Source organism: Panthera uncia, chromosome F2 (genome assembly GCF_023721935.1).
Source record: "Panthera uncia isolate 11264 chromosome F2, Puncia_PCG_1.0, whole genome shotgun sequence".
NCBI lineage: Eukaryota > Metazoa > Chordata > Mammalia > Carnivora > Felidae > Panthera > Panthera uncia.
In genome coordinates this window covers 74,243,105-74,254,450 of record NC_064812.1, presented here as the reverse complement: position 1 = coordinate 74,254,450, position 11,346 = coordinate 74,243,105, and the positions used below count along the sequence as shown (strand labels likewise).

The 11,346-nt window shown below is 49.0% G+C and overlaps 1 protein-coding gene across 5 annotated transcripts in view; it reads left to right on the top strand.

The window, feature by feature from the left end:
* LYN (LYN proto-oncogene, Src family tyrosine kinase) overlaps positions 1-11,346 on the top strand; it is a 122,956-nt gene that overhangs the window by 24,779 nt on the left and 86,831 nt on the right. Inside the window, exon 1 of one of the 5 annotated variants that reach the window (XM_049633688.1) lies at positions 4,546-10,601. The exons of 3 other annotated variants lie outside the window; for them this stretch is intronic. The gene's annotated coding sequence lies outside the window, so the exon portion shown is untranslated. Of the gene's footprint in view, positions 1-4,545; positions 10,602-11,346 lie in introns of those variants that run through there. One more of the 5 variants, XM_049633692.1, reaches the window with a different exon arrangement.

Here is an 11,346-nt window from a genome sequence, read left to right as displayed (position 1 = left end):
TCTTCTCCTCTCTTCTCCTCTCTTCTCCTCTCTTCTCCTCTCTTCTCCTCTCTTCTCCTCTCTTCTCCTCTCTTCTCTTCTCTATTTGAGAAAGACCATGACAGTGCGAGCAGGGGAGAAGCAAAGAGAGGGAGAGAGAATCCCAAGAGGGCTCCACACTGTCAGCTCAGAGCCGGACGCGGGGCGCAAACTCGGGAACCGTGAGATCATGACCTTCAGCAGAAACGAAGCGTTGGGCGCTTAACCGACTGAGCCACCCAGGCGCCCCTCCGTGCTTTTCTTAAATTACGAGCCTGTATTTTTCACAACTGCCTCTGTAGGATGGTTAAAGAAACTGTGAGAATTTAGAATCTTGAAATGGGGAACATTCGTGTGACTTCCTCAACGATTTGCTTCTACTTAACATGTGTGCTTTATCTCCCCCCTTGCTTCTTGCTGGAGTCCGCTTATGGACTCCCACACCCAATACCATGACTTCGGCACTTCCCTTTCTCCTGTGCCCTGTGGTTTCCTGTCCTGCCTCCCAATCCTCTATCTGAACAGCACAAAAGAGCCTGGGCGACCACTGAAAATATTTTACTCTCCTAGCAGCTTGCAAGAGTTGAAACTAACACTTGGGGCTTGTCTTCTTCAGAAACTTCACGATTTCCCAGGACTAAGGAGGGGTATAAAAGAACGAGAGGGATTGCCATCTGCTGTGGAAGGACCTGGACATGTTGCTTTAGGGCTGTGCCACCGATGGTCCACAGGCGGCCAGCCCCTTCTTCCTCTTCTGAGCCCGAAAGCCAAAAATAGGCTTATATGTGATAAGGGTTTCCATTTGCAGACAGCTAAACAACTTGTACCGTTTCTAATTGTACTTTCCAGATTAGACCTAATTTTCAATATATATTCAGCATTTTATCCTCGGTCTCTAATTTTATGCACTTTATTCACAACAAGGCTACCAGCTGACATCAAAAAGAAGTGTGTTTCTTAAGGCTTCAGGGTCCTGGCTGTCAGCCTATCTTGTGATTTTCATCTTCTTGCAGTTGGATTAGGCTTCTGACATTTCTGCTCTTTATAGCGTTCATATCAACACTTTGGCCTTTTGGCTTTTTACTAAATTTTTAAATTACAGGTTCTAAAACGCAGCGAAACACTCCAGTCACCGCACCCACTGTCGCCTCGTGCTAAGACACCACTCCTGATGCCTCTGACCTTGGAGAAGCGGGCAGCACTGTCATGCAAAAGGTGAAAATGTGTAGTCGCTGCCTGACGGGGGAAAAAGTCTGCGTTTGGTGCAGGAAAGGTTGCGTAGGGATGTTCTCATACTCCTGCAGAAGCTGAACCTGCGGACGTGAAGGGGGATTTCATTTTACAGATGGGAAACCCATTGACCTTGTCATCAGCAGGTACATAAAGGGAGGCCGTTGAATGCCAGGTTCAGGTCTAGGTGCTCTGGAGACCGTGAACAGAAGACACAGGGCTCTGCTCTAATGGCGTGTGCATTGCTAGTTGAGACAAAAAAGGCAATATGCTGAGTGCTTTCAGGCAGGATGAAGGGCCCTGAGGAAGGTAAGACTGAGTAACGTGACAGGGCATGTTGGGTGGGGTGCCTACTTTAGCCAGATTGGCTGGGGAGGGGGTCTGTCTTTGAGCTGTGATCTGAATGATGTGGAAGACAAGGAGAGGGAGAGGATGTGAGAAGGGAGGGCAAGTGCAAAGGCCCTGAGGTGGGGATGAGCTTGAGTGTCTGCAGGGAAGAAGGACATCTCCTCTGGCTGAAGCCAAAGGGTTGGAGAGGCAAGCAGAGAGCCCTGCAGAGAGCAGAGAGCTCTCTGCTTGCCTCTCCAACCTCTCCCACTTTCTCTGATCGAGGACCCTCAAGGCTTTGGTAAAGAACTTAGCTTTAATTCTAAATTCTGAAGAAAGCTGTGGGAGGATTTTAGTCAATAGATAAAAGATTGAGGGGGCCCCTGGGTGGCTCAGTCGGGTGAGTGTCCGACTTCAGCTCAGGTCGTGATCTCACAGTTCGTGAGTTTGAGCCCCGCGTCGGGCTCTGTGCTGACAGCTCGGAGCCTGGACCCTGCTTCGGATTCTGTGTCTTCCTCTCTCTCTGCTCCTCCCCTGCTCACACCCTGTCTGACCTCTCTCAAGAATAAAGATTAAAAAAATAAATAAAAGATTGGACTGTGTAGGGAAAGCAGACAGGTTGGCAGATTTAACAAATAAAAATACAGGATGCCAGATTAAACCGAAAGGTTAGCAATGAATCCTTTTTTAGCATAAGTATGTCCCATGCCATATTTGGGATCTACTTATACCAAAACTGACTCACTGTGCCCGTGAAATTCCAACGTAACTGGGTGTCTTGTATTTTATCTGGCGGTTGGGGCACGCGCGTACACGGCCCCGGTGGTAGAGACGAGGAGGGTCAGACTGAGGATGGCTTGTGCATGTTGACTGAAGGACCTCGCTGCTGAGTTGGGTTTGGGGAATATGGGAAAAAGAGGAGTCAGGCGGACTTCTCAATTTGCAACTTCAACAGCCGACAGGGCTCTTTTCTGAGATGGAGATGGCCGGAGTGGGCACGTGTGTGTGTAAGGGTATGATGTGGCAAACCCTTAAAATGGGAAAAATAAACGCACTTCCTAGGAACCTAAAGAATATTTGTTTCATTGTGTAACAGAGTTCTGTGTGCTTCTTTAAGGATACACTGATAAGCATATTGAAACAAAACGATTTTTGCCATGGAGCTGTGCTGTGCATAGGGAAGGACCAAATAAACCAGGCTCAAGATGTCTGAGTTACAGCACTTCTAAAATCCAGCATTACGACCAGACCCTACCTACTGTGGCTCCACTTAAGTGTTTTCTGAAATTTTAGCCCAAATAAATTCTTTCCTTTTGAGTAAAAAGGCAAGAGTTTATAAGCACCTTGCAATACTGAGTTTTCCGATAAAAATATCCTTTTTCAAAAAAAGAACTACAGGTATTATAATTTCTTTTTTTTTTATGTTTGTTTAATTTTGAGAGAGAGAGAGAGAGAGAGCGAGCGCAGGGAGGGGCAGAGAGAGAGGGAGACAGAATCCCAAGCAGACTCCGTGCCGTCAGCCCAGAGCCCGACGTGGGGCTTGAACCCATGAACCACGAGATCATGACCTGAGCCGAAACCAAGAGTTGGACGCTTAACCAACTGAGCCACCCAGGCGCCCCTATAATTTCTTTTTAAAGTGGCCATTGTTAAAAGTTCCTTCGCCTTGACTTTATTCTTATGCAGTATAAGCCACTTTGGCAGATAAGCATTTTGATTAGAGGGGGATTGGGTGTAAAATGTCCTCCTATCCAGAGAATATTTCAAATCAAAATTGGATGTATTCCATGACTGTTCTTCCCCCACCCTTTCTTCAAAATTAAAAAAAAAAAATGTTTTTAATGTTTGTTTACTTTTGAGAGAGAGAGAGAGAGAGAGCAAGTGGGGAAGGGTAAGAGAAGGACAGTGAGACACAGAATCCGAAGCAGACTCCAGGCTCTGAGCTGTCAGCACAGAGCCTGACATGGGGCTCGAACCCTGGAACGCTGGGATCATGACCTGAGAAATCAGACACTTAACTGACTGAGCCACCCAGGTGCCCTGCCTCCTTTCTACTTAAATCTTTCAGGAAGGAATTTCAGCTAAAATTAACATTATAGTATAAGCAGTTAATAAAGTTTACTAGGCCATTCTCTTTCCAAAGGAACTGACATTTTAGTAGGGGGACAAAGTATCACCTGAGTCAAATCAGCAGAAGAATTACCTGTGTTGTTTGCTACAAATGCCCTCAACCCCCATATGGATTCCAGTTCAAGGGTCTGTCAAGTGCAGGACCCAAGAATCCATTTAAAAGAAAAAACATTTCTTTTAATGTTTATTTTTTGAGAGAGTGGGGGGGGGGGGGGGGGCAGAGAGAAGGAGACACAGAATCGGGCTCCAGGCTCCGAGCTGTCAGCCCAGAGCCCGACGCGGGGCTCGAACCCACAGACCGTGAGATCATGACCTGAGCCGGAGTCAGACGCTTACACCGACTGAGCCACCCGGGCGCCCTGAGTGAAGGAGCCTTTTGAGAAGCTGGAGGAGAGATGATTGCGCGCAAATGGTCTCGTTACTTGTGTGGCTCAGCGGAGTTCGTGGGGTGTCTTCTCGTGGCCGTGGCTGCGTCTCGGGCGCTGCTGGTACCCCGCGGAATAAACCGAAGGGGGTGCCGTGTGCTGAAACGGGTGGGGGCCCGGGAGGAGGGATGTGCACTCCTGGCCGCAGGTTCAGGCCGGCTCTATCCGCAGGACACGGTGTTTGCGAGGGGTTATTCGAAACGAGAAGGAGCCCCGCTTGCTGAGCGGGGTGTTCGGGGAGGGATGGAAGGCTGTGGGGTCCTGGGTTCCCGCGTGGCTGGCCTGCAGGACGGGTGGGAACAAGGTGTGCGGCCTACAAAACCAGGAAGCGTGTGGCACGGGGAGCAGAGGGCGGTGGTGAACGGGGGGGGGGGGGGGGGGGCCGTCCCGGGGGGGGGGGGGACCACTGCCCTTCCGGACATGTGCACGCGCTCTGGGGAGCGGCTCAAACCCAGGGACCTTTCTCCGAGGCCTCGGTGGCCGGGAAATTCGGTGGTCATGCGGACAACAGGGTCACCGTGGCGGTCGTGTTCCCTGTACCTCCTTCCCACCTGCCTCGGTCTCCCCTTCCAGACACGAGGATACACTGTTCCAGAACAAAATCCAGGAGACTGACCTACTGGGTAAAGTAAGAAGGAGCCAGGAAGTTGCTATTCTGTTCACTGCCCCCCCCACCCCCGCCCTTTTCATCTTGTTGGTAACTGTGGAGCCCAGCTTCAGACAAACTCAGAAAAGGTGAACGATGCTCATGGAGTTGTTTCCAGGGGGATCCAGGACCAGCTAAACTCGAAATGGGCCCTTCGCCACCTGTGTGTGCGCCTGGGGTTTCACCTGCTTTGAATCGGGATGATCTAATAACGTCCGATTGGACTGGGAGAGTACAAATGGGTTTGTTAATTGGATGAAAACATTACATTTTATGAGACTTCTGTGAACCACAGCTTGATGACTGAGGCCGTCCTCTGGCTTAAAGCCTTATCTGTGATCTGTTCTTCTTTTTGAACATGTGTCTCCGTTAATTTCTATCAGGGTGTGCGGGGCTGACTAGTCTCCGGCATTCGAGAGCTGGGTGCTATAACTCCTTGGTCTTCGCCCGACCTGTTGTGAACTTACGCCCTGTGACGCCAGATATCCTCTGCCTCCGATATCCAGGTTCCATGAGAGGAACTATAGTTCGTTTCACGATATTTTAGCACATCCAAGTTCTTCGAAAATCGATACCACTGTGAACGGAGAACCAACCCCTGAAACGGTTGAGGTTCTAGACTAAGACCCTGAGGGCTGCGGTTCTGTTCGTTCGCTTTGCTGTGTCCATGTGGCCGGACCGAGGGCATCACAGTCCTTGTCAGATAAGGACGTTGGACTGGTCAGGGCTGGTCAGTGGTTCCGGAACTTTAGCAGGCATGAGAATCTCCTGGAGGGTTTGCGCAAACCCGGGTTGTGCCTTCACCCCCCGAGGGCACAAAGTATGATTCTGAAGGTCTGGGCTGGGGCCTGAGCATCTGCATTTCTTATCGATCTCAGGAGATGCTGAGCTTGCTGGTCTAGATAACCTTTTAAGTCCTCTCCAGCTCAAACACTTTGATTCTGTGCTCCTCTGTGAAGCATCAAGAGGGGCCTTGTAACACTTCTCAAAGGGATGTTTGAGACCGTTGCTGCGCGTTCACGTCACAGGCGTTTTGTGTCACCCTTCCCTTGTGCTTCTGCGGAATTCCAGTCACCGCCCTGGGGTCCTGTTTCTCCAGCAGCTCACTCCGGCCACGGAAAAAGCTGTTAGCGGTCGGCCTACAGAGGCCACATCACATTCCCAGTCTGCAGCCATCCCGGGCCGAGGGACGGTGCCCGGTGGTCCTCCCTTCCCTCTTTCAGCGTGTAATCTGAAGTGTGGACTCTTGGGAGGTTTCTTGCAGTACGTCCTGGGGAGCAGATGGTGCTTACCTACCAGCACGTATCTCAGCTCTGACTCCAGCGCTTACTGCTTCTGGCACCTCGGAAAAGTCACGTTCCCTCTCTAAGCCTCAACTTTCTCGTCTGTTAAATGGGGTTAATAACAGCATCTGAAGTCTTGTTCTAAGGACTGAATGAAACAATCCATGTAGAGTGCTTGGCTCAGTACCAGGTACATAGTAAGTGTTAGAGAGATGACGGTTTTATCAGATAGCATCAGGGCAGTGTTTCATTTTTTTAAAAAATATTTTTAAATTTATTCTTGAGAAAGAGCGAGAGACAGAGCGTGAGCAGGTCAGGGGCAGAAACAGAGGGAGACACAGAATCGGAAGCAGGCTCCAGGCTCCGAGCTGTCCGCGCAGAGCCCGACGCGGGGCTCGAACCCACAGACCGCGAGATCGTGACCTGAGCTGAAGTCGGCCGCTTAACCGACTGAGCCACCCAGGATCAGGGCAATGGTTAGATGGGAAAACAAGGTCAGCAGGGATTAGAGATGACAATAATACAACTACTCTGTATAAACCGTGGGCCAGGCTTTTGAAATACTACTCACTTTCACCATTAAATAGGGGGGAAAAAACAGACCTGCCATTTAAGTCTATTGAAATTCACTTTAATAACTAAATTCTCTCTACCTAAAAGGAATAGGAAGCAGCACTGTCAAACAAAAAAAGACATTTAAGAATAAAACAGAACCTAGATGATGACTTCTAAAACAAATGGATGTCCAATAAGCATGTATTTACTGTATTTCACAAGCTCTAAGGCAACCACATTTTTACATTTTAATACCTCTGAAATCACAGTTAATGACATCTCAATAATTTGCAGGGTAGCCATTCTGTTTTTCTTTTTTAACAGCACGTAAAGTAATGATATAAAAATCGATGGTATTTTAGGTTCATGAAACAAAACTTTCAGTAAATTAATTTGGTAATTCCATTTCTCGGTGAATTATTTCTGTGATCGTCCCATTTGTTACCTAGGTCTTGAGAGAAAAAAATTTATCAAGTTGATCGTTGGCTAAAGGAATCGTGGTTTTAAAGAAACACTTCTGGGCGTGCCTGGGTGACTCAGTTAAGTGTCCGACTTCGGCTCAGGTCATGATCTCACGGTTCGTGAGTTCGAGCCCCACGTCGGGCTCTGTGCTGGGAGCCTGGAGCCTGCTTCCGATTCTGTGTCTCTCTCTCTGCCCCTCCCCTGCTTGCTCTCTGTGTCTCTCTCTCAAAACTAAACATTAACAAAAATTTTAAAAATAAATGCTTACCTTGTTTTTTGAGGGCAGAAAGGGAAAATATTGGAGAGAAAGAAAGGTTGGGTGTGTTAAACATCACTGTGCTTTTAACATCAGTAAACTAGAACCGATGAGGTTGTGTTTCCCATTGTACACTGTTAAATGGTCCTATTTCCTCATTTAAAAATAGTGCTTCTTGCGCTAGGCTTTCTACTTCTGGACGTTGTCAGGTGACGTCGGGTGCTTTCCAAACCTAATTCCACTCTGGAAGGGTGTGGGCATAATGTAGATCACAGAGCAGTGGAGACATACATTTATATCACGGGGCACTGGTGTGGAGTGTTACCCCGGACCAGTTGTTCTAGATGGGTATCCTGCCTTTGATTCCTGGGCACCAGATGTTAAGGAAGATATAAATCCCTCATCGTGTACTGAATTTCACAATGGTCCACCCCTGAGAGAAGAGTACGGACTGACCTCTGTCTGTCTCTATCCTAGAAATGTCGGAATAGTGACACTGCTGTTGAGACTGTGCAGGAAAATTAAATGCTGCCTCAGGCAGTGTGTGTGTGTGTGTGTGTGTGTGTGTGTGTGTGTGTGTGTGTGAAAAATTATCAGAGATAAAAGTTAAAAATTTAATTTGGGGTGATGGTTGAGGTCAGGGAGAGTTACTGTTTTGAAAGTGCTCTTTAAAAGTGTATGGGATACCTGGGTGGCTCAGTCGGTTAAGCCATAGACTTCGTCTCAGGTCATGATCTCACAGTTCGTGGGTTCGAGCCCTGCCTCGGGCTCTGTGCGGACAGCTCGGAGCCTGAAGCCTGCTTCGGATTCTGTGTCTCCCTCCCTCTCTGCCCCTCCCCTGCTCACTTTCTGTCTCTCTTTCTCTCAAAAATAATAAACATCAAAAAAAATTTAAAAGTTTTGACCTGCTGGCAACACCAATAATATTTTGTCAAACTTGTGAAGTTGAGGGAGTGAGAAAGGAGAAGCTGGTGCGAATGAGCTGGTGACATGAACTAAAGAAAGGAGGAAAGGATAAGAGTTCTCGAAATATGCCCCCAGAGGGTAACCGTCCTCCGTTGACACAAAGGCATCATATACTCAGGTCCTCGGAGATGGCCGTGTCTTAGAATATTTACGCCTCCAGCGTCGCTCCTATAATGTGTCCACCAAATGAAAAGGACCCTGGATTCACGGGTGCCCAGAACTTGAGCTGCAGGAGAGGTTTGTCTTACAAGTGAGGAGAGGGTGTGGGGCCAGGGAACATCAGGGAGTGTATTTGGGAGTCTCGGTGGTAGAGACTGTCCCGGGTTCCCCCAACTGTCTTGCTTTGAAGTTCCCTATTGGTCAAAAGACGATTGCATAAATAAGACTGAGTTAGACTAAAGAGCTTGTTGCCTTCGTAGAAGTTGGTTGGGTTGCCAGGGAAGCCTCCTCCGGCTGGCTTCAGCAGAAATGGGGAATTATTGGAGGGAGGCTGAAGCATTGCCCAGAACTGGAGGAAGAGCTGAGCAAGCAAAGCCGTGGTGGGAAGGGACCTGGGTGGCCTCCGATCTGCTGCTGTCGCCTCAGCCCTGTGTCCTCGCCACTCTGCCTCCGCGAGGCAGGCGTCCCCTAGAGCGGCGTCTGCCCGCACGGGCCTTGCTCACCAGTCGTCCCGTCCTGAGCTTCACATTGACTTGTTGGCCTCTGGAGATTTTTAAGATGATGCCCAAGGCCTAACCCCCGGAGATTCTGACACAGCGGGTCGGGGGTAGAGCCCGGACACGTGCATTATTTTTAAAAGCCCCCACGTTGTCCCGAGGCATAGACAAGGTTAAGGATCGTGGTCTTACACGTTGATAGAACAAATACAGAGCGTACTGTTTGGAGCACGGCAGCTGAAAATATGTTTAAAAGAATTAAGAATGAGAAATCGAGGGGCGCCTGGGTGGCTCAGCCGGTTAAGTGTCTGCTTCTTGATCTGGGTCAGGTCGTGATCTCCCGGTTCGTGAGTTCGAGCCCCATGTCGGGCTCTGTGCTGACCGTCTGGAGCCTGCTTGGGATTCGTTCTCTTCCCTCTCTTTCTGCCCCTCCCCTGTTCTCTCTCTCTCTCTCTCTTTCTCTCTCAAAAATATATAAATAAGCATTAAAAAAAAAAAAAGGAGAGATCTAGAAAGGATACATTAAGTAATAGTAAGGCACTTGTAGGTAACCACAGGGAAGTAAAATTACCAAGAGCCCTCCCAGACCGTGCTGGCTCAGCTCCCTTCTCTGGGTGTGTTACCTCCCTTCACCCTTAAAGCGGCCTCACCTCCAGATAGGGGACAATAGCCTCATTTTCCCAACCAATTGACTGAGACTGAGGGGTTAGATACCCTCCCAAGGCCCAGTAGCTTGGGATTCAAACTCAGCCCGCGCCCACAGTTCTTTGACAAACACAGCCATCAGACCGAGAAGGCAAAGACTCTAAGTGGCCTCTCTGAGACCCGTGTTCCCGTGTGGGACACGCAGGGGCTGCGGGGAGGGGACCCCACCTGTCTGGAGGTTGGAGCAGCCAACAGTGACATGCCTGACGGGAAGGCCGTTGAACGTTGGGATCCGTTGCCAAGGGAGAACACGTTTTGTAGTAAAAATGCTGGGCGAGAAAGAGGATCTCAATTATTGCAAGAAAAGCAGAACTTGCTGGGCGTTCAAGGCTAATTAACGGAAATGTGAAGAATGCAAGTGTGTGAGAGCCTGAACCTAAGAGTGGTTTTGTTCAAAGAGGAGAAAGAAATGGTGGGGGTGGGGGTGGGGGGGATGAAATGTTGAAATTTGTCTTTTTTAGGAAGTTGAGATATTGTGTAGTGTTTGGGGAGAAGAATGGGAAGCCTAAATCTGAATGGTCTGTTGATATGGTACTTCTTCTAAAAATAACCGAGTAGAATAGGCTTCACCGAAGAGTCTAGAAAGCATCCCCTCTGCCTGGGTGACTTGGAAACGGCCGTGCTTTTAACACAGAGGATTGGACAACAGGCCTCCCAAGGGTTCTTGAAGAAAGAATCTGTAATCCTTTTGGGTTTAACCATTAGGCAAATTTAGTTTCCTGGTTTCAGAAAGAGAAAACACACCCACAGAAAGAAAAACCCAGGCCCGTGGGAACAAGTAACTTCCTCCTCCTGGGGGTGCTTGAAAACCCTAATCTGTCTGCCATGAGTCCCTCTCCTGCCCAGCATGAGGCTGGCTGGGGAGGCATCCAAGAGGCCAAGGGGTGGTGGAGACAGAGCGTGCCAGCTGGGATAAGGAACTAAACACACTTCGGCTGAGAGGTAGGTTTGGAAAGCAAGGCTCTCGAGGCAGAGAAACTGGCTAGAGGCAGCCTTGTGATTCTGTGAGCTCCTGGGACACAGAGGACCTGAGTGGCTGTGTTTCGTGCCTACCCTCTCTGGGCCTTTCTCTCCTTTTCCTTCAATCTAACACATCTTGAAGCCGAGAAGCAGAATTCTTCTTCTTTTTTTTTTTTTTTTTTTTTTTTTACTCGCTTGGGGACAAAATTAGAGAAATGCCAAAGCCAGGTGAAAAAAATGTCTGCAAGCACAGAACTCCTTTTCCTGCCAGATATGTGAGCATGTACCACCGATACAGGAAAACGAGTTCGCAGATTCGATGAGGGAGCCCAGCGTGAGGCAGGGAAGGGTCTGCAGTCTGGGCCACTTAGCTTTTAATAAAGCAAATGGGGGGGGAGGGGGGTAAGAATTGAGGTAGAGGGGTGCCTGGGTGGCCCAGTCGGTTGAGCGACCGACTTCGGCTCAGGTCTTGATCTCGCGGTCCATGGGTTCGAGCCCCACGTCGGGCTCTGTGCTGACAGCCCGGAGCCTGGAGCCTGCTTTGGATTCTGTGTCTCCCTCTCTCTCTGATCCTCACCTGCGCTCTCTCTCTCTCTCACTTTCTCTCACTCTCAAAAATAAACATTTTTTAAAAATTTTAAAAGAATTCAGGTGGAGAAGAGGGAGAAGCTATCGTTAGAAGCTGTCTGGCGTGCCATGAAAATAGCTGGGGGTGGAATCCACGCTC